This window comes from Borostomias antarcticus, assembly GCF_949987555.1.
Source record: "Borostomias antarcticus genome assembly, chromosome: 17".
Classification (NCBI taxonomy): Eukaryota; Metazoa; Chordata; class Actinopteri; order Stomiiformes; family Stomiidae; genus Borostomias; species Borostomias antarcticus.
The window spans coordinates 7,811,517-7,833,334 of NC_140250.1; positions in this window are offsets into that span (position 1 = coordinate 7,811,517).

Below are 21,818 nucleotides of genomic sequence, written 5' to 3' on the forward strand. Positions count from 1 at the left end.
CTATGTAAGTGCAGTCTATTAAAAAAAAGTTCAACAGTTATAGTTTTGGATTTGATTCATCAGTCCATTTGGAAAGTGGTTGGACAGTTGGATAATTACAGTATGTAGCTAAAAGGATTGCAAAGGGGTAGAAAAGTTCCGGTAAATTTCCGGAAACTTTTGAAATTTACCATGGAAAGTTTAGCTTGTGAATTTTGGAAATGTTGACTTTTTTTGTAGCCTTTAACAGCTTTTTTTCAACAACTTTTTACTTTATGTTAGATTCTATTTTAGGATTTTATCTAATTTTCACTCAATTTGGTACAATTGACCCTGACCTAGTGTCCAATTACCCCCTACTAACTGTTGAGGATTTATCACACAACCCGGCCGTTCGGTGATGCGAAGGGGAGAGACGACTCCTTGACACTCAGCTCTCAACCGTAATTCCAACACCAGACGGTTGCTGTTGTGCGACAAACCCTCAATTAAACTAAGCACACTTGAGGAGCGGCAGCCCCTTTGGGATCTGTCCATATACTCAGATCTAGCGAGACCACCGGTCCCTAGTGGGCAGCTGCACTGGAATGTCTACCGTTGCACCACCACGGACCCCTTAGCTGGGAACTTAAATATAGCGTAGTTGGGGAAAAAACATAAAATGCAATTCTAGATCTTGCAGCATGATCTTGGATAAAACAGAAATTTCAACTCTGCTCTGTGAATTCCTCCATCACATGTGCAGTGCATTCTTCCATCACATGCACAGCTAATTCCTATTATTATATTATATTAATATTCCCTGAATTTTGCAACCCTAAGCAAAAATCAAAACATTTATCAATCAATCAATCAAAGCTTTATTTGTATAGCGCATTTCATACACAGAGGCAACACAATGTGCTTTACAGAGAACAAGGGAGGTGGGCATACGACCCACTCTACATATTCCCGAGGGAAGCAAAAAAACAGTATCACCCGGGGGCCAGAAAAGTGAGCTGTAAAAGTTCTTCCCTGACCCCTCTCAACAAGGCGATCGAGCAAGCTCCTGGAGTATGTTTGTCTAACGGCTAAGAACATTTATAAAGCAATAAATTACATTACATTTCAGAGTAAGAGAGGCTAATGTTGGATTCAGGTAGCATTGGAGGCTTTCTGTAAGATATGCTTCATTGATATACAAGGTTGAGCTGGGCATCCATTTTGGTGATGGGACCCAAGTAGCCCACAGTGTAGTAGATAGTGTGTTATACTGGCACACGATAAAACATCATTTTCAGTCTCCATCAGTCTTCAGGCCCATCTATAGTATGGCCAGATGTTCTGGGCAGATACCACTGCCACCAGAATAAACAAAACTTCCTTTTTCTTCACTATTTCCACAACCTGCTATGGAGACTCCCCCCACAACACTGTGAGGTACCCCACCTCCCCCAAATCCCAGTCTGTCAGATTGACCAACTGGAAGGCAACCGGAAATGTCACGGAAGCCGGGCTGGATCTTGACACACTGTCACAGATAAACATCACATTTCCCACCTCAAAAGGCCCTGTAATATTAAACACCTTGGAGCTGCCTTACGCCTCTGGGAGATAAACCAACTGAACTGTGTTTGGCTTCATGTGATTCTGCGTTTCATTTCCAACCTTCATTTATACTCGTGAAGCACTGAGGTTTCCCTCATTTACAGTGATTTACAGATCACAGAGACACAAATATCAACAAAACAAATGCAATGTACAATAATAGTAATTTAAAACAGTTACAGGTTGAAGTAAATAGGTCTAGAGCCATGGAATTAAACTCTGTGACTGAAGGAAGGACCTCAGGCTTTAGAGTCTGTTGTAAGGTATTCCAAGTATAAGGAGCATCATTGAAAAAATCCCTTCCAAGTTCAGAATGCACTCAAAGAACACTGAGAACAAGCCGATCATTTGATATCATATTGGTACTGTGGAACTAAAACTAAGATTAGAGTAGTGCTTATTAGGTGATATTAGACAGATTATCGAATCCATCCATCCATCGTCATCGTTATCGAATCCATTGATTTTTTTTTTTGGTATGGATAATAAAATGTGGATAAATGAGATTTTGGAAAAATGGACCAGTGTCTAGGAGAAAAAAGCTTGACCCTGCTTTCATAGAGTGCTTTGACAGAGGATAGAAGTGTGTTTGTTTTGCCCTCCATGTAAACGCTTCAGCCTAGATACACACCAACACGGTGCATACTTTATCCAACCTCTAGAGGGCAGCAGAGGTCTAAACTAAAAACAGCTTCACCAGTGGAACTATCGCATAATGCACACCCGGGGTTAAGAATATGATGCACACACACAAACACATTTCATGCACTGATAGGAGCCTCTAAACTTCAAGATTCCTAAACAATTAGTATTGAACTGGTCCTAGCCATCTATTTGTTGTACTAATTGCTGCCTCTCTCTATTGCTGCCCCATTGAACAAATCACATCTAATTAGTGTGCCATCCCAGCACAATTTCTATGCACAAATAGAGTATTGATCTAAGAACTCTTGGTTGGAGCCTGAGAGAGTGTGGATGGAAATCACATGCTTCACTTACCTTTGATGTTTGCAGGGTTATTCCTCCCAACACAGAGGTGTCCAGACGTGTTGTGACTAACATAATCTAAGAACGGACCCCATGCCTGTGCTTCTAATGATGCCAGGAAGGATGGAAGAGGGCTCCTAGTTTGCAAATTTTCTACCTGGGAAGTTTGAAGTCATTGAATAGAAGTCTCATTGTCTGAGTTCGGAAGTTGAGGCATCTGCTTGTATAGGCTGAGGTGAAATGAAACACCAGGCACTAAGTACTAGTACTTTATTGATCCCGGGGGGGGGGGGGGGGGGGGGGGTTACTGTAGGATTACTGTTCATGTGGTGGGGTCAGGGGCCATAATGTCTTCATCATCGGGACCTGGAATTGGATCCTCTGTTTGGGACCACGGAGCTCCCTACGCTTTAATGGAGAGAATAGGTTCACATGTGCCCTTCTGCGTGTCACCACCATCACCTGGGTAGCAGTCTCCTGATTGCTTGGGCTGTCTGTCACCAAGTTTGGATGTTTGAGCCTTAGCTGTCTATCCGTGTCGTGTGTGTGTGTGTGTGTGTGTGTGTGTGTGTGTGTGTGTGCGTCTGCCTGTCAGTGCGTGCTCCGCCCCGGCAGCTGGCCTACTTCATTAGGAGCCATCAGCTGTACTGAGTGCACTGTCAGAGGCAGGCTTCTGCTTTCTCCTTCTCCTCCCTCCTCTCTCTCCCCTTCTTGCCTTCTCTCCCCTTCCCTTCCATCCCTCTCTCCTCTACCTCTCTCTTCTCCTCTTTTCTCCTCCTCTCCCCCTCTCTCCTTCCCTCTCCCCTACCTCTCTTCTCCTCTTCCTCTCCCCTACCTCTCTTCTCCTCTCCCTCTCCCCCTTCATCTCTCCTCTCTTCTCCTCTCCCTTCTCTCCCCTCCTCTCTCCCTCTCTTCTCCTCTCTCCCTCCCTCTATCTTCTCCTTTCCCCTCTCTCCCTCCCTCTCCCACTCTCTCCCTCCCTCCTCTCCTCTTATTCTCTCTTCTCCTCTCCCTGACTCTCACTCACACACTCCATCTCCATGTGATTTTTTTTTTTACTCTGTCAGCCTCCCTCAATCTCTTCCCCTGGCTAAATTTACTCCTTCCTTCACTCAGAGCATCATCCTCTCTCCCTCCCGTCCTCATCTTTCCATCCTGTTCATCTCTCCATCTCGGATCTGTCTTTTCTTTCAACCCCAGATCTTCTTTTTAGCTGTGACCAGCAGCTCTACTGTAGCTCTGTTGGTTGGTTGGTCGGTCAGTAGGTTGGTTGGTCCACAAAGCATTTCCTGAATAACTAAAAAGAGTCCTTGACCAAAAATGCTAGAGACTATGAGTAACTATGCCAGAAAGAATTACCATGGTTCATCCATAGGTGGCGCTATTGTAACCAATTCAAAATACAGATTTCAAAATCCTGGTATTTCCATGCCCTTTGATGAAAATGTATGAAACTTGGTACACTTCTTTCCTCATGGGGAACCTATAAGGTCCGCCATGGTGTATTTTTCTGCAGGTCGAAAATTTGGCAAACCTATAAAAGGTAACTTCTCATAAACCTGAAGTCTGATTGGTATGAATTTTCACATTTTCACGTGTATGGTGGATGTCTCCCTATAAGGTGTTAACAGCTACAGTAAAAGATCCAATCCAAGATGGCAGAGCAATTAACACAAAAAAAAAAACTAAAAACAAATTTGGATAGAAATTGCTTATACCTTTTTACAACAATATTATAGGGACTTGAAACTGACTGGGCATGGGTAGCCTACTACCATGTTGTATCGTGTCAAAGCATTTGCAGGTATCTAAAAAAAAACAAGGATATTGCAGACATTTGAAATTGAGTTTATTGACCATTTTGGCCATAAATTAATCTCTCCCGCTCTTCTTTTGAGCTGTGACTAGCCGCTCTATAGCTCGCTCATATTGTCTTTATCATATACGACTGTCATTACTTTCTATTTCCTTCCTTCCTCCTTTCACTCTGTCGCCGCTTGTACACGCCTACGGACGTGCGCACTCACTCACTCTCACACACACACACGCACACGCACGCACACACACACACACACAAATACAGGCGCGGTGAGCCTTGCGGCCTCTGCTCGCCTCATCATCCTGACGGGTAGTAAGTAGGAGCAGGATTATGGGGAGGAGACCCTGCCTGGGTGTAGGAGGGAGTGTGAAATCTGATTGGAGGATTTCAAAATACACACACACACACACACACACACACACACACACACACACACACACACACAGGAAGCTGTGATGTCGGTGGAGTCCAAACACCAGCGAGCAGATGAGGCAAAGTGCTAGGGTGTAACGTTAGACTGTTATGGAGATTTGCCAAATTTTCAGATTTGAATCGGTGGCTTAATAGAGGGAAGGAGAGAGGGAGGGAGAGAGGGTAAGAGAGAGAAAGCGAGAGGAAGAGAGGGTAAGAGAGAGAGAGCGAGAGGAAGAGAGGGTTAAGAGAGAGCGAGAGAGGGTACGAGAGATTGAGGGTGAGAGAGAGAGCAAAAGAGATAGGGAGAGAGAAGGTAAGAGAAAGAGGAAGAGAGAGGGTAAGATGGATTGAGAGGGGAGACAGTGCAGGAAGTTTTAGGTGGTGCTGCTGCTTTCCCAGCATCCATTGCCAGATTGTGTTGAGTGAGGTAGGCTACAGCATATATCGGTGGTGATTGTTTAGCGTTATTGAGTGATTGAGATTAAGCAGGCATAATATCCAGAAATCAGACGGGTTATTATTTTATGATTAGCATCTATAGTATAAGTCATCTGATTCATAGGCTACTAGAACTGTGCAGGACCACTCGTGCACTTTGTTTACCATCCAAAATAGCCTACAGTATATATTTGATCAAAGGCCGCAGTCACACGTTGATAGAGACTTCTGTCTCGTCATAATTCCTCACTAGGGGGCACTGAGGTATTACCTTATTTTGGTTCAGTCCGCAGCCCGAGGCCACCGCTGGCCCCTCGCGCGCCCATCTTGGGGTAGGCCTACCCGTCCATCTCCCAGCCGCACCTGCGTGAAACACAATCCTTGTAAAGATTGGATTGTGCAGGGGTACAGAAACACATGACTGGGAGTGGAAAGGCATGTCATTTGTTGGGGGAGTTGGTGGTGGTGGGCAGACATGACGGCCTGCTGCATTCGCTGGCGAAGCTGCACTGACGGTGTTCAGTAGTCTACGGCGCAGCACCGGGGCCCGTGTCGTGCTGTGTCGCCTCACGAGCGTGGCAAGAAACCACTTCTAGTATACGAAGAAACGTTCCACCTTGGGGTTTTTTGCGCGGAACTCGCGTGTTCTGGCTTCCGGGGCCAGGTTAATGACGTTGGGGGGGGAGAGCTCAGCCGCTGAGGGGCCTCGAGGATTAGCGTGACGGAAAGAAGGGAAGAGAGACAAGACGGAGCGCGCTGAAACATGAGCTCTCATGAATAACTGTCAAGCTTTTAACTTTTACTCCCTGCTACTGTTGGAGAAATGTTTAATTGCTATTTGAAGGATTTAATCCCTTTTCGAGAATGAAAACACTTTTTTCCCCATTCTCCGTCGTGCATAATCTCCTTCATTTTCTCCCAAAGAGGTCAGACATATTAACACTTTGACCCTGTAGCAGACAACCTCTGGGAATCCCTCAGGTCGAATCTCCATTCCCTCTCTCCAAACCAACATGCAGACAACTCATGCGCTATCCTACAAAACTGTATTTTCAACTCAGAACAGTGATGGCATCAGGTGCTAATACCTTTTACGGTTAATATGTAGGTCTATACGAAACGAATAAGACTTTAAATTAATGTTCTTAAAGGAGTAGTAAAGGGGAAATCATGTTTAGCCCTGTTTTAAGGTTACTTATGATTATATACAATTGTTGTCAAAACTAACACTTTTGAGAAAGTCTGATAATTGCTCTACCACCGTTTAGGTCATACAATGGATGTGGGTGGGCACCGTGAAAAATCATTCAAAAACATGTTAAATTCTCTATTTCAAAGACAAGAAACTCACACGGGGTAATTGGTGTCCGTTGGTGTTCTGACATCAAATTCGCCGCAAAGTATGAATCCTGTAGGGTTTTATTGATCATTTTATTAAATCCATTGACTTGTATTGACACAACCGTTGTAGATATGTAGATCAATCCGCAGAGGGGATTCAGGAAGCGGAACTACTTACGGTAGCTATTGTTATTGTTTATGTTGCTAGGCTACCTAGTTTGCAGAAGTTTACACACGTATGTGCTGCGACTAAATAGTTCTATGCTAAATATTTTAAAAAGCCTTTCCAGATGAACTAGAATCTTACTTTATGGCGAATTATATGTCAGAACGCCAACTAACACCTCAGTGAGTTTCTTGTCTTTGAAATTGAGAGTTAAACATGTTTTTTGAATGATTTTTCACGGTGCCCACCCACATCCATTGTATGACCAAAACGGTTGGTAGAGCAATTATCAGACTTTCTCAAAAGTGTTAGTTTTGTCAACTTTTTGATCTGAACCATTGTATATGATCATAAGTAACCTTAAAACAGGGCTAAACATGATTTCCCCTTTACTACTCCTTTAAGCAGTTTATAAACTCTTAATACGTTTCTTATAAAAGTATATCTAACAATAAACATATTTATAATGTTATCAGGGGGAGTATTAACACTTATAGATGTCATTAATTTTAATAAGGATCTTATAAGGACCGTCTTACCTATTGAGCAGGGGCAGAGCTAATGGTTCATTGCAGAGGGGGTGGAGACCTCATAGTGGGCCCCTATAGGTTGTATATGCAAGATAGATCCAAGGTGAAACGTACGTAGACTGAATGGAAAGAAATGCAGATAACAATTAGGTGTTCTAATTCAGCACCATGGACAGTGCTGTGGATTTATCAATACATGGTGGCCTGCTAATATTTAAGCAACACAACTGCTGACAGGCTATTTCAGCACCATGGATTTTACCCATAATTTGCTCAAACCTCACTCAGATAAAAGATGAAATACAGCAGACTAAACTAATGGGCAACCAAGGATAGCAGGCAAATACACAGTTTAATATTCAATGATGTTTTTGGGTGTCCAGCCACACAGCCGTATAGCCTACACAACCAAGCCACATCTACACACAACAAACTACTTGTGTACAAGCATTAATAACAATAATCAAGAAGACACAGCGGTCTACATGAGCAGCAACATTTTTGAAAAAGGCAGCCAGATAGCCAGCATCAATGACAAGATTGAGGGGAGTAATTGGAGGAGAGGGAGGGGGGATGCTTGTTCCCTCAGCCTAGCCACTGGAGTTTCCATACTATCATCTTGAACGTCACCATCATCCTCCTCATCAGCACCACTACTTACATTTTCCCTTGCTTGGCTAGTACTAGCAGCTGTATCATTATCATCAGGATCATCACAACATTTCCATAATCTGTGTCTTCATTTATCTCATCCAAATCTGCATTGTTTTCCACAGCTACCTGTACGTTGCTAGCTGCCACGTTCTCATCGTCCTTGCTAACATCCCTTGCTTCGGTTGCTTGGCTAATGCTAGCAGCAGTCTTGGAGGGTTGAGTAGTGGAAAATAAATTTGTCAGGGGAACACGAGGCCACCAGATTTTTCCTCTGCCTTTCCTCTTTACGCTTCAGTGCACCTGACTTGTATCTTTTGCTTTTCAACATTTTATTCACGGAATAGGGCATCTACTAACGCTACTACAGCTACAGCTCAAGTTAAACCGATCATCGCAGCACTGCACTTCAAACGTTTACTGCTCACGAGCGTCTCAGATAGGCGGGGCCCCTATTAAGGGGGTATGCTACTAAGGGGGTGTCAACGACAAAACACTTCTTTTTTTTTTTGTTGACTTTTTTGCCACAATCAAGATACACTAAACAAACTTTATAAAAAATATTCAACTATACAACACAAATGCATGTTCAGTCTTGGGCCCAAGGTGGGCCCCTTAGGACTGTGGGCCCAGGGCAGGCGCCTCTTTGGCCCCCGCTCTCTCTGCTACTGCTATTAACTAATGCTTAGTAACAGGCAGGTGCGCAGATTGGCTGGGACAAGGGGGGGCACTGCCCCCCCTGGTGGCCAGATGCGCAAACTGTCTGCAACGCGTCAAAAACATGTATTCTAGAGACTGGGTCGCAACCGGATCGGAGGAATGCACTGAACAGCCTGGCTCCTGCTTGCGTGAGAATTGATCGCTTTGCGGTGCTTATTCCTCATCCAGTTATGGGTGGATGGAAAACTTTCAACTGAATGTTCATATTGTTCTGATAATTGTAGGCTATAGCAACATAAGAGTGGCAGCTTTGACAGCAACCCAAACATGATTTGCTGATACAACACAACGACTGCGGTGAAGCCAATGGATACAATGGATTCATTTCCTTCGATCAATCAATCAAAGCTTTATTTGTATAGTGAATTTCATACCCAGAGGCAACACAATGCGCTTTACAGAGAACAAGGGAGGTGGGCATACGACCCACTCTCTACATATTTCCTTAGCGTCCGAGAGTTGATGGTGGATGGACCCAGTGGAGCTAAGCCGTTAGATGAAGCTCAAAGGCTGCAGGTGTGTTAGCTGTATGATCAATCCCTCCCAAACTGTCTGTAATCCCGATCTGTGTTTTCTGCCCCCCCCCCCCCCCATGGGAGCCCGTCATCTTTTTGTTTCAATGCAACTTTGTTGGACAGCGAGGTACTGTAGCAACATCATGTTTTTGCTGTCCTCCATACTAAGATACACAGATGCTCCTGGAGAGAGCTGGCTACAGGACTCGATGGCGCCGTGTACTGCAGGGTAGAAATGGGCCGTGACGCATCGCACTGCTTGTACACCCAGGAGCGACTGCTTTCGCCGTCTCCTTGGTAACTGTTACTTGGCTGCCGCTCACAGCCAACTATGGTGTGTTATGGCTTCAGGTGAAAAACAGCGTCTCGCTAAAACGAGGGAAAAGGGAACCGGGGTAAATATATAAATAAGTCGAAATGGAGGGAGCGCTTGCAAATGGCTCTGATGTCTGCAGGCTTAAAAGTGTTGATAACCAGGGATTAACGCCGCCTTCCCCCTCAAGCAGCTTTCTTGTGTGTGGTCTCTGTGTGTTGTGTGTTTGTGCATTTGTGTATGTGGGTCTGTGTGTGTGTGTGAGCGCACATGTGTGTGCGCGTGGGTCTGGATCTGTGTGTGGGTGTGTGTTTGTGAACATATGTTAATGTTTCTGTGTGGTACATAAAACGTGTGTGTGTTTGTGTGTGTGTGATGTCACTCTCCTACTCCATATCCTGCATGGGATCCTTCATGTAACATGCATTTGCATAATTTGCAACAGCACAACAACAGCCCTGCATTATCTTTTCGAATGTGTACCGTCGCCACTTATCACAATCATCATCAAAATAATCTAACGTTCACTCCCTTGTGAGTGCTTGACTTTAACAATCGGCGTGAGATGCTCGCCAGGAATGACACCTTGTTATCTTTGACACATAAACAGACAACGTCATTGAGCCTAATCTGGCCCACGTTGTCTGTGTGTAAACAGCTTTTTACAGCGTCCTTGTGTTTTCTCCTTGATGGCGGTTGATTGGCACACCGCATTTGTGAGGGACTGTCAACATTGTGCTATTCAAACTGAACCATCGGTTGGTCTCTTCAGTAGAGTAGCGCAGTACCAGTTAGCTTATTATGGTGAATGAGTCCTGTTCATGTAACTGAGTGACAAGGTGTCCTTGGTAGTGGTAGTGAGTGGTTGGTTAAAGTCGCACAGAAACGGACGTTTGAGATCATATAACTTCTGTAGTTTGACGTATTTCCGACACAAAGAAGCTATGAGGGTGGGACATGCGTTTAGAGGAATTTGATTGGAACTTTGACAAGTGGACGGGTTTTAAGAACTTTAGACAGATTCGATAGAAGGATAGTGTTCATTGACAGGTTGATTTCGTGAGATTATTGGCCTAAAATCGAAGGTACCTGTTGTCGTCACTGCACGTGACCTACTGTTTTCCAGGAAGTAATAAATTATATACTTTGATATAAGATTACAATAAAAAGTAGAATTTTGTAAATTTTTTGGCATACATTGTTGAATAGGTGAACACTATGACCAATTATGTGAACCAAAATGGGACAGAATATTTTTTTCATTTCAGTGCGAGCACTAACAGTCCCTCCAAGAGAGGTGTCCCTGTTAGCGCAACTGTTAGAGCATCTGCCTCACAAGCTAGAGTTTGTGGGTACGAATCCCTCCCTGGGTAAGCTCTTAACATGGGTTACACATAGAATCTGTGCAAGCACAATGGACCTCGTTCATGAACGAAGTTAAAGAACAGGTTCGGAATTTAGCATTATAAGCCATGTTAAAAGGTTATTTATGATCATATACAACGGCCGATATCAAAGTTTTGTCAAACGGTGCACTCTCGAGATATAGCCTGTCGCAGATAACTCTCACTGGATCCATACAGTAGTCACATGGACAAAATCCTTCAAAAACACCATAAACTCTCATTTTCAAAGACAGGACACTCACCAAGTGGTCATTGGTGTCCGTTGATGTTGTGACAAAAAAAATTCCACAAAGTATGCTTCCGATTGGGTTTCATACTGAGAAGTGACATCTGAGCATGACCCTGTAGTTGCATGTCCTTATATGGGGCTGACGGGGGAGTTTACCTATGCTAATTCGGGTGTACGGCCACTAGGGATGGGCCCGAATACAGATGTGTTATTCAGAAAGGCACAGATAATGCAATAGAAACATATTTTTTCGATCTGAAGTTACTTGTTATTATTCTGGGGGGGGAAAACATGTCATAAGCATTAGCATATTGTTATGTTGGTGAGTGAATCACAGGAGACGCTGCACTAATCCGATAAGAGAACACTGGCAATGGCTACAGAGAGGCGGTGAAGACACATTTTCACTCATCCGTTGTCAGATAAAGTTGAAAGGTCAAGCAGAAAGTTTCTTAATTCAGTTAATGTTAGCTGGTAATTCTGTTTTGATAGGTTTGGATTTGAAAGTGTGTTCCACCGGCAGACTTTATGTCCATCGCAGTAGTGTTGTGGGGAAAAAACATGACTAGAACCACAATGTTAGATAAGAGTAACATTATTGTCAACTGGTTTTTAAAGCTGCATGAAATAACTCAGCACTTCGGCGGCCATCACAATGGGGGGTGTTGTAACATATTTATAATAATATAATTAGGTGACACTGGCTGCAACCTGCCCTCCTGGACCTGCACACCTCAAAGGGCCTGAAGCGCAGGAGCTGGACCTCCCGAGTCCCAGTATTGGAAATGTAGTTAGTGATCTGGTTACAAGAAAAGGGGACAAATTATGAAAGCGATTAGTAATAGCATCGTTACTTTGCATATGCAAAACAGCATAAATTACAACAATAGGCTATTTATCAGCAAGTCTACATTATATCGAATTAAGTTTGAGTGAGAGATTCTTGGGGAGACAAACTGACTTCTAACCAACTTTGACTTCGTAAAGTTGCCTATTGGCCTAATGTTATAAAACACAGCACACTCACTACAGTTCTACTATCGCTTCGGAAACCTTACAACACAGTTTGCACCCGATTAATTCTGTGTTTAATGCCAGGGAAGGGTACAGTATGGTGCGCTGTCTTTCTGCCATTGCACAGGAGGGCTAACGTTACCAAAAGCAAATGCATTGAGAGCTAACGTTAGCATGCTAGGATAACTAACACAGCTAGCTAACGTACCAAACATTAGGCTAGCTAACGTCAACATGCTGGATAAAGACAGATAGCTAGCTGGATCAGACAGCTTTTTAAAAACTTTTGCCAATTCCAGCTAACGTTATGGTTCGTTTATCTTATGCCGTGTTCCAGATAGGATTTTGAGCCCGTAAGTTACGACTTCAAGTTACGACTCACGACTTCATAGCATTCCAGGCAAACTGTCTGAGTGTGTGGAATTCTGGATAAATGTAAAAAAGCCAATATGGCAAAAGCTTGAGATTTGGCACACTGTCAGTCTCAGAGCTGGCATGCTAAACATTGTATGCTTAATTTCGCTATGCTAAGAAATCATATGTTAAAATTGTATTTATTGACATCGACTTTTCGTCGTTTGCATGGTCAAGTTCAGGTTTACCTTAACGTTAGCTAGCTAGCGCTAGCTAGCACTAGCTATCTCTTGTTTTCAACATATTTGGGCATCATTACATACACATAGCAGATTGAAGTGCATAATCGTTTGTATTATTTTGATTACAATGTACAAATTTACTTTACGTTGCCCTAAAGTTATCATTGTCGCTGTACCCATGTGGGCTGCCATCTTGTTTAGAGGGCTGTGTGACGTCAGAGAGCACAACTGGGAGTACATCGATCTGGTACGAGTTCATGGGTGGGAAGTTATGGGTCTGACTACCATTCCAGTGCATTTTCACGTGTAGAAGTTCGGAAAAACACGGGTTACGGGTTGTGTAGAACGCGCCATAACATTAGCTAGGTTGGCTACTAATCAGACATGGAGATCATGGTAAAAACTTCCCAATTTGTATGACGACCACACATACAGTTATAAAACATATGTACAAATTATATTAAAATTAGAGGTGGACATTATTGAGACTGTGACTATTCAATTATTCTCAAGATGAGAAAAGGTTCAGAGCTGCCTTACCGTGTTGGATAGATGGTGAAATGGCGCAAAGACAGCAGGTACGTGAGCCAGACAGATTTCTGTTGGGGGCGGGTGTAGGGGAGTGGAGGCCGGTTTTTCTTTAGGCTTTAGGGTGATGTCAACAATGGGAAAAACGTCACGAATAGGGAGGGAAAGTGAAAACATGCGTCCCTAGCGGAATTGTTCCTATCGGGGAGGAGTTCAATGTAAACTCCCATAGACCGGATTTTCTAATAATTACTAAGAAGCCATTTTGGTGAAGTTAACAAAACAAAAACTTGTGAGTGTCTTTACAGTAATAACCTACTAACTGTGAGAATTTCAAAACAGTATTTCGCCTTCTTTCAAATTGCTCCATTCGTTTAATAAATGGACTACAAAGCTAAGCGCGCTTATGTACGTCACTCATGAGAAAAATGCAGTGCTTTGCACCAGATTGCTCCCATCGGTATGAGACGAATGGTTGCAAATTCTACTAATTTCCAAGAGATCCCAAAGAGCTGGAAAGATGGATACGAATAATAAGTTGAGTTGAATTGCATATGGACAGTGCTACATTGTGAAATGTCATAACCAAAGCCTCCTATTAACGTGAGCTGGTTAGGATGGTATTAGCTGGTCAGACTGGTCTTAGCTGGTCTGATCCGCAGGTGCGCCTGGCTATTCTTACTGGTCCGTAACCCTAACCTTAACCCCTAATCGTAATAGGCTCACTCATGATGCTAACTCACCGTAACATGATATGACCGGTCCTTCATGCTAGCCCTGACGACACCTAACAGCTCCCCCTGCGAATAGCGGTCTTTTTCTACATGGCCAGATCTAAAATGAGTGTCAGCACGTGGGATGCACTTCTTGTTATTGCTGAAGTATTCTACCAGCCATGCAATGCATATCGGTATATTTGTAATTTGGTTGTATTGTGTTAGATATTAGCTGGTAGAGTCAGCAAGCTCCCAGAGGCGCACAAAATGACGTCATGCATGCCGTATGTAGTTCTTTACCACCTCGTTACAAAAATATATATACATAATTCGGATTGTGATTGAAAATTAACTATGATCACCAGAATCAATAAAGTTTGTCTCGAAGTATATCATATCAATGTAGACCGAGATATAATTTTTCAGAAAATGTGCTATGAGAAATCCCATTCATTCTCTCTGCATTAGGAACACTACCGCTAGGGGGCGATGAGATTACTTTCCCTCCCTATTGGGAGCATTTTCAACCCGAGTCAAATTGGACTGAAAATGTTAAGCTTCCAGTTTCTCCAAAACTACAAAACTGATATATTTAATGTTTTATTGTGTTTCTTCAATGTCCTCTTGTGCAAATAGCACTTACAAACTCAAAAAAGTGAAGATGACCATGTTATACCTTTAAACGTTTGAGCGCCTTTTCCCTACGGCATATAGACGAGACAGTCTGGCCCTGCTGTTTTGGTCTTTCAGTCGACCCTGCGCTGTAGCCAGGGAGGTCAAAGACAGAAGGTGTTGCCTCTGGCTTAAGTCTGTTGGTCCTGATCTTCAATTGTCTTTCACTAATACCATCAAATTGATGGCTCTCCTCATAGTCCGATGGTAAGAAGTGATCACTACAGACCCTGAACCCAGGGGCTATACTGTAGGTGGGCTAGCCCGTTTTAAGGCTGCTAGCCAGCATCTGAGGGCTGCTTTTCGCTTCAGAGGCAATCTATGGTACTCTGTTCTTAGACATGCTGCCTTTGTCTTATAAAATTCATTGCTACAGCCTGGAGCAATACAGTACGACCCTCATATTGATCTTTTTTCAATTACTTCTGTGGGTTTTTCAGACGCCATAGCGGTAAAATCAGGTCCACTATTTACCGCTGTAGCTGTCAAGTTGAGAGTACCATTCCAGTGACGTCACAGACAAGATGGCCGTGCCCTAGGAACAAAACAACAAACTTATCTAACGGTTTTCTCCCTTATAACTACTTTGGCAGTTTTGAGTATTGGAACATGAATAAGACTGATAACATACAGCATGTTATATCACCGTTACTTGTATTTTAGTTTCCGTTCCGCTTTAACAGCACTACTAGTGAATTGAAGCATGATTTTAACAAACTACTCAATGGCAATGTCTGCTTTTTTCAAAGATGGATATTCGTCATTTTTTCAGGTGAGAGAGCAAGGTCAAAAATGTTGGCTAACCTACTGACTGCATTGCCCACATCAGTCCAATAGACAATTGATTGATTATGTTAATGCTGGCCCTTTGGTTGACAGAAAAAGAGGGGGACACGATAGAGAGGAAAGAGAGCAAGAACAAGGTATGTGAGAAAGTTGACAGATGGTCAGGACTCAAGACCACATGGATGGTATTGCTTTACATTGCTGTTATCAAATATGGATTCTCCCCAATCCCTTCTGATATGTATTTGTCACAAATACTCTACTCTGCTTTATTATACAACTATGCCATTTGTCATTGAATATGAATATGATTGTCAGGACGAGGAGATGATAGAGAGGGAGAGAAGGAGAGAGAGCAGGGTGCAGAGAGCCAGGTGGAGTGCAGAGAGAGAGGTGAACCAGGTGCGAATGTGGACAGTCAAGACTGTGGTAGTACTAACTACCTTGCATTAATATTTTTAAATAATACCAAGGCACCATATTGAATGCCAGCATGATAGTGGACTCACTCCAGAATGATGTTATTGACACTGTTATCAAATATGGACTCTCCCCAACCCCTTCTGATATTTATTCATGTTACAAATACTATTTTTTGCTTCATTATAAGATTATGTAATTTATCATTGATGATGAATTTGATTGTTTGTGACGAGTATGATGAGATGGTGAAATTAGTAATGTTGTGCGTCCCGTTTCAGCACGATTCTGTTGTCGGCACACGTCTCATTCTCTCACACGTGTGAATTAGCCTACCTCACACACACACACACACAAAAGGTTGCGCACAAACCTCTTTACAGTCTCTGAGGGCTGAGCCCCCGTAAAGGTCGGACCCTGGAACCGCCCCTGGTTGAAGGCACTAGAGAAATCGAAAAACATGATTCTCACAGCGCCACCACCCTTATCCAGGTGAGAGCAGACCCGGTGGAGGAGGTAGAGGATGGCATCTTCTACACCCACCTTCTCCTGCTAGTCAAACTGCAGGGGGTCCAATGCATATTGGACCTGTAGTCTGAGGCGACGGAGGATCAGCCGCTCGAGTGTCTTTATGATGTGATTCGCTGAGTTCACTGGAGCGCCCCTTCTTGGGCACAGGGATGATGCATGACGTCTTCCACAGTGTGGGTGCCTTCCCCAGTCCCCTGAGAGGTGTGTGTGTGTGGGGGGGGGGGGTGCTGCAGGGGTTGATGGCTGGGCAGGCAGCTGTTAGAGCTGGAAAAGTTCCCTCCAAAGCGGTTGTAAAAGTGGTTTAGCTCATTCGCTCTCTCCACGCTGCCCTCTGCTGTGCTGCCCTTCTGCTTTCAGCCAGAGATGCTCTTCATCTCCTCCCAGACCTCCCTCATGTTGTTCTGCTGCAGCTTCTTCTCCGGTAGGACTCCTTGGCCTCTCGTAATCAAAGCTTGAGTTCCCTCTGTACGCTCCTTAGCTCCTCCTGGTTCTTGTCTCTGAAGGCCCTCTTCTTGTTGAGGAGGTCCTTGTCATCGCTGGTCATCCAGGGCTTGTTGTTAGCAAAGCAGCGTACAGTCCTTACCGGAACAAGAATGTCCCTGGAGATGTTCAGGTAGCCCCACGTCCACCCCCTCCATGTCCTCTCCATATGGCTTGTGCATCACACTCCATTTAGTGATCTCCTAATATCCTCACACATTTTTATTTTTGTCTCTGGAGTCACAGTTAGAATCTATAGTTAGGGTCTTCGATTCTGTCCTTTTTAATTATATGTTGTACAATGCAAAACTGGATGGGCCTACTTCACCAATATCTTCCTAAGTGCTGTTCTTAAATTTATTCCTAAGAATGTTTCTAAAGAAAGCTCCCATCTGGTTCACGATGTGTTCATAAACCGCTGGATGAGTTCACACCTGCATTCTCCTAATGATGAATCCCATGGTTTCGCAAATTGAATGCGCGAGGCTGTACACTTAAATTAGCATAGGTAAACTCCCCGCCAGCCCCGTATACAGTAAGGACATGCAACTACAGGGTCGTGCGCATATGTCACTTCTCAGAATGAATACCAGTCATCCGCACCCTCGACTCGTCAACTTTTTGATAGCATAATGTTTTAGGTGGGTTTGTGTCAGGTGTGTTGGCAAGTTAAAGGACTGCAGGTCGAATCCTGCGTGGGCGATCAAAATCAGATTTTAATTTAGCCATGTACAGTAGGCTTCCTACTACAAAGAATTTGCCTTGGTGCACAAACATAGCGAGACAGAACAGTGCAAAATGTCAAAGTGATAGAATATAATATACAATAGCCTAGAGTCTACAAAAAGGCAGGCTAAATACACAGCTGTCAACGCGACATGCGCAAAGGGAAATCTAAAGACTGGACTCCACCTGGGATGATATTAGCCTACTCGTTCAATGAACGCTGTATCCGGAGAAGGGCACACATTTGGACCCTGCGTGTTGGGGATATTATTGGAAAGACAGCACTCTCGCTTTGTAAAATAATGACAACCATTATTATAAGATGTTATAAATGATACAAATATTATAGTATTGCAATCCTATAATGTTATACAGCTGTCGATTCGAAGTTAACGCAATCACAAATCATTTTAAATGAACATGTCTCTCGGTGCATCCCTAATGGCCACGCACATTCAATTTGCGAAACCATGGGCTTCATCATTAAGAGAAGGCAGGTGCGAACTCATCCAGCGATTTACAAACACATTGTGAATCACACTGGAGCTTTCTTTAGAAACGTTCTTAGGAAGAAATTTAAGAACGGAACGGCCCATTGCTTGTACAGTAATGGAGATAAGATAGCATTGCCACTCCGTTTGTCTGACATGCTACAGTATCAGGCTGGTGAAATGGCTGTGCTTATGTCACATTCCCAATGTCAATGAGGACTATTGAAGCCAAGCACATTAAATTGGCCTTGCTTAGATTACTTCCTGATCCGTTTTCAGAAACATACAACAAACTGGTGTTGGGGGCCCAAATGTTGCAGTGCTTCAACTTTAACATATCTACCTACTGATGGGTTATTTTCTGTCTTGATTATGTGTGGAGACACTTTGCCAGAGTGCTTTCTGGGCACTCATGTGACTATAAAGTCTTCCAGTCCAAATAGTCGTAGTAAGCCCCATTGCTCATCTTCAGCATGCATTAAAGAGAGATACTCTTAATCAAGCACATCATAAACAACTTCATTTTCATTAAGCCTCTTAACTGTAAACGGCAAATTCATTTTAGACTGTACCTTGATTAATCATCTTCAGCCCGTTACCCTTGAGAGGAGCACTCGGGGCCACATCATCAAATCCCGTCCAGGAAATATGATGCATTCAGGGAAAGTTTTTTAAGGGTTTTGGGTTTTTCTTGTTTTTGTTTGGCAGCGCGGCAGAGTTGCTGAGCAGTTTGTGTTGACCTTGTTCATCTCGGCTCGGTAGGTTACCCCCTCTGTCTATCTTGTGAGAGGTCTAGCTGGTTGATTGAGGGGCTTGTTGGTTAGTGTGCTTGTCCGTTGACTGGACCAGCAATATTGACTCCGCAACTAATTAAAGGGGCCCATCATGGCGAAGGAGGGAGAAATAAACTTCATATTTTCTAACACACGCACTCCTGTCACCCACAGATACACACAAACACACACGCACGCATACACATGCACATACACACACATGCACACACACACATAGGACTACCAGCAGCACCACCATCATCGTCACCGGCAAATTAATTTCATTTTGGACTGCACAAAAGATGACCTGTGATTGCCGGTTGTTGGAGGTCACTTCACTCAGCAGTTGATACGTGAAATCATTGGGCGAGCGCAGCACACCCCCATTATCCTGTCCCTCGCATCGTAATTATCGCTGCTGCTCTTTCTGCGCCGCTGCCCTCGTCTGCCCGCGCCCATTGTAATCGTGATTGACTGGCGCGGCCGCCAAAACACGGCGCCTGAAAAGGCGTCAGACACACATCTCATAACCGCGCTGCTGTTTGATCTCCCTCCCCCTCCTCTTCCTCCTCCTCTAGACTGCCTCTTCATCCCTCTGTCCTCCTCTCTTTCTCCTGCGTCGTTCAAGTCGGAGTGCAGATAGCGGCTGACGGGAAGCCATTGTAGGGTTCAGCAGAGACTCAACACTGTGATGCTCACGATGTCTCTCTCAACATGTTTATGGACTGAGGTTCATATGGAACGTGCTCTCGTTGTTGCATCTTAAGATTGTGTGAGCCAGTTTACACCGAGTGGAGTGGTCACATTGGAGACGGATTGCCATAGGAATGCACCAGTAGTTAATCGTTAACAAATAACAACCAAATCGCAAAAAAATTGTTTTTGCGAAATGGTCAATTCATCCCCTTGCTGCACTCATACAATACAGTATACATATGTAGTATATTGGCTATGGACCTCATGCGCATAATACTGAAGAATGCAGTGAACCAACATATTCCAACATCCACGTTGGCTTGTTTTGAAATGCAAGGCGGAGTCTACCTGGTGACAGGTCTGAGTGATACTTCCTGTCAGAGAGGGGAGTTCATCAGCAGCGTCTGAGAGTGTCATCGATCTCGCAGCCCTGAGCATCGCCAGGTAAAGGATGGGATTCATCCGGCTCTGGATGAGACTGGCCGAGACTCTCACACAGGCGCGAGCGCACACACACACACACACACACACACACACACACACACACACACACACACACACACACACACACACACACACACACAGTGGCAGTTTTGTTGTCTTGAAACTTTGGTGCTGTCTGACTCTGAGACACAGACACACACACACATACACACAAAAACAAAATGTGACAGTCAAGCTGTCTGGAAACTATGTGACATTCAGCAGTCGGTGGGGACGGTTGGGATCAGAAGCAGTGATGGATCGGCAGAGCCATGACTAGGAAATGGACCTTCAATAGAAATCCAGACATTTGTCATGCATCTGTCTGTGTTTATTTTGGCAGTGAGAGATGGGTATCATCAAATCCATATTTTGAAGAGGAAAAAAGAAAGATCTCTACAATGTTGATGGAAGATGTTCTCTGTGTGGAGGACTTGATATAAATGTGTCTGTTTCTCGTAGGCCTATGTTCTACAGTATAGTTTGGTTTGATGCAAGACTATTCAGGGAGTTGAAGTCTTTCATAATGTGTTGCGAGGGCCATTAAAGCATTTCAAGAACCATTATGGCAATGAGAGTAAACAGACTGGAAGATGCAAAACTGTCTATTACATTCCACCAGCTATTTGAGCTTAAAGAGGCAATGCATCACAAATAATGTACAGCCAAAGATGAGCAAAGTTAAAGAGAAAACAAATTAGGAGACTAATCTTTTTCCAGGCGCTTTACCTATAATGGATATAATCTATGGACTTTAATATGTTTGAGAAAGCACTTAGTGGCAATCCATCTTCCACCATGCCTCAAGGCAGCGGGAAAAAGCTGAAATGGGAAATCTCATAAGAGATATGTCACAGAGGTCTCGTCGTGTTTAGTACATCTCCTGGTGAAGATGGTCATTTTCAGTTCTGTCGGAATATTCAGTCCATGGTTGATTATTGAAATCATTGTTATACTATATACAAAAAATGAGTAGGAAGCACCAGGGATCATACAATTATTGCTATTGATGGCTCTCTGGGTTTGGCTGGTTTCAATAAAGACTGTAGGCTAAAGCTGTTCATATCAGTGACACACACAAAAAGGAGAGTTGCATTTTAAGTGGTTCCCTCCTGTAGAGCAATATCTTTGGTCTGTTGTGTGTAATGGGTTGAGCCCTCTCTCATAAATTTGGCTACACCCCGTAATCACCGTGAGTGAGAACAGGTGACACGTATCAGCCTAATTAAAAGGAGGCTTTGTCCTGGCTCCGTTGTTGGAGCGAGTTGAGCGCCAAACCCATAGTTTGCAGGTTTGCTGGAGGTAGCCGTAGTCCTTCTCCCTTGTACGCGCTGACACTTGTATAGTACTACCTCCAAGGTATGCTATCCTATCTCTCATGATTAGTTTGTTTACATGCTCCAAATGGTGAAATGGTAGGGACTCTCTTAGCGGGCGCCTTTATCCACAACTGATCCCGTATTAATACTGTATGCATGCCTCTGGTAATAGGAACAAGGACCGTGATGATGGTGGCTTCTCATATGACCTAGCTGTGCTGTAGGCTACTTGACAAAGGTAATGCAGTATAGCCACTCAGTTAGTGCTCCCTCCCTGTTATATTTTCTGTGGTTGGTGTTCTTATATGCTGTTCTTTGTTTCCTATTAGGAGGAGCTCTTTTGCCTCTGTTGTTTTTGTCCCCTAGTTAGTTTGGTTACCTTGCATATTTGTTTATATGGTTTTTACTTTTTGATATGTTTAGTGGCTTCTTTTACTGTGTTTATCCCTATATCTTGTTCAACTGGTGTCCCTCGCATAAGTGGTTCAGTAC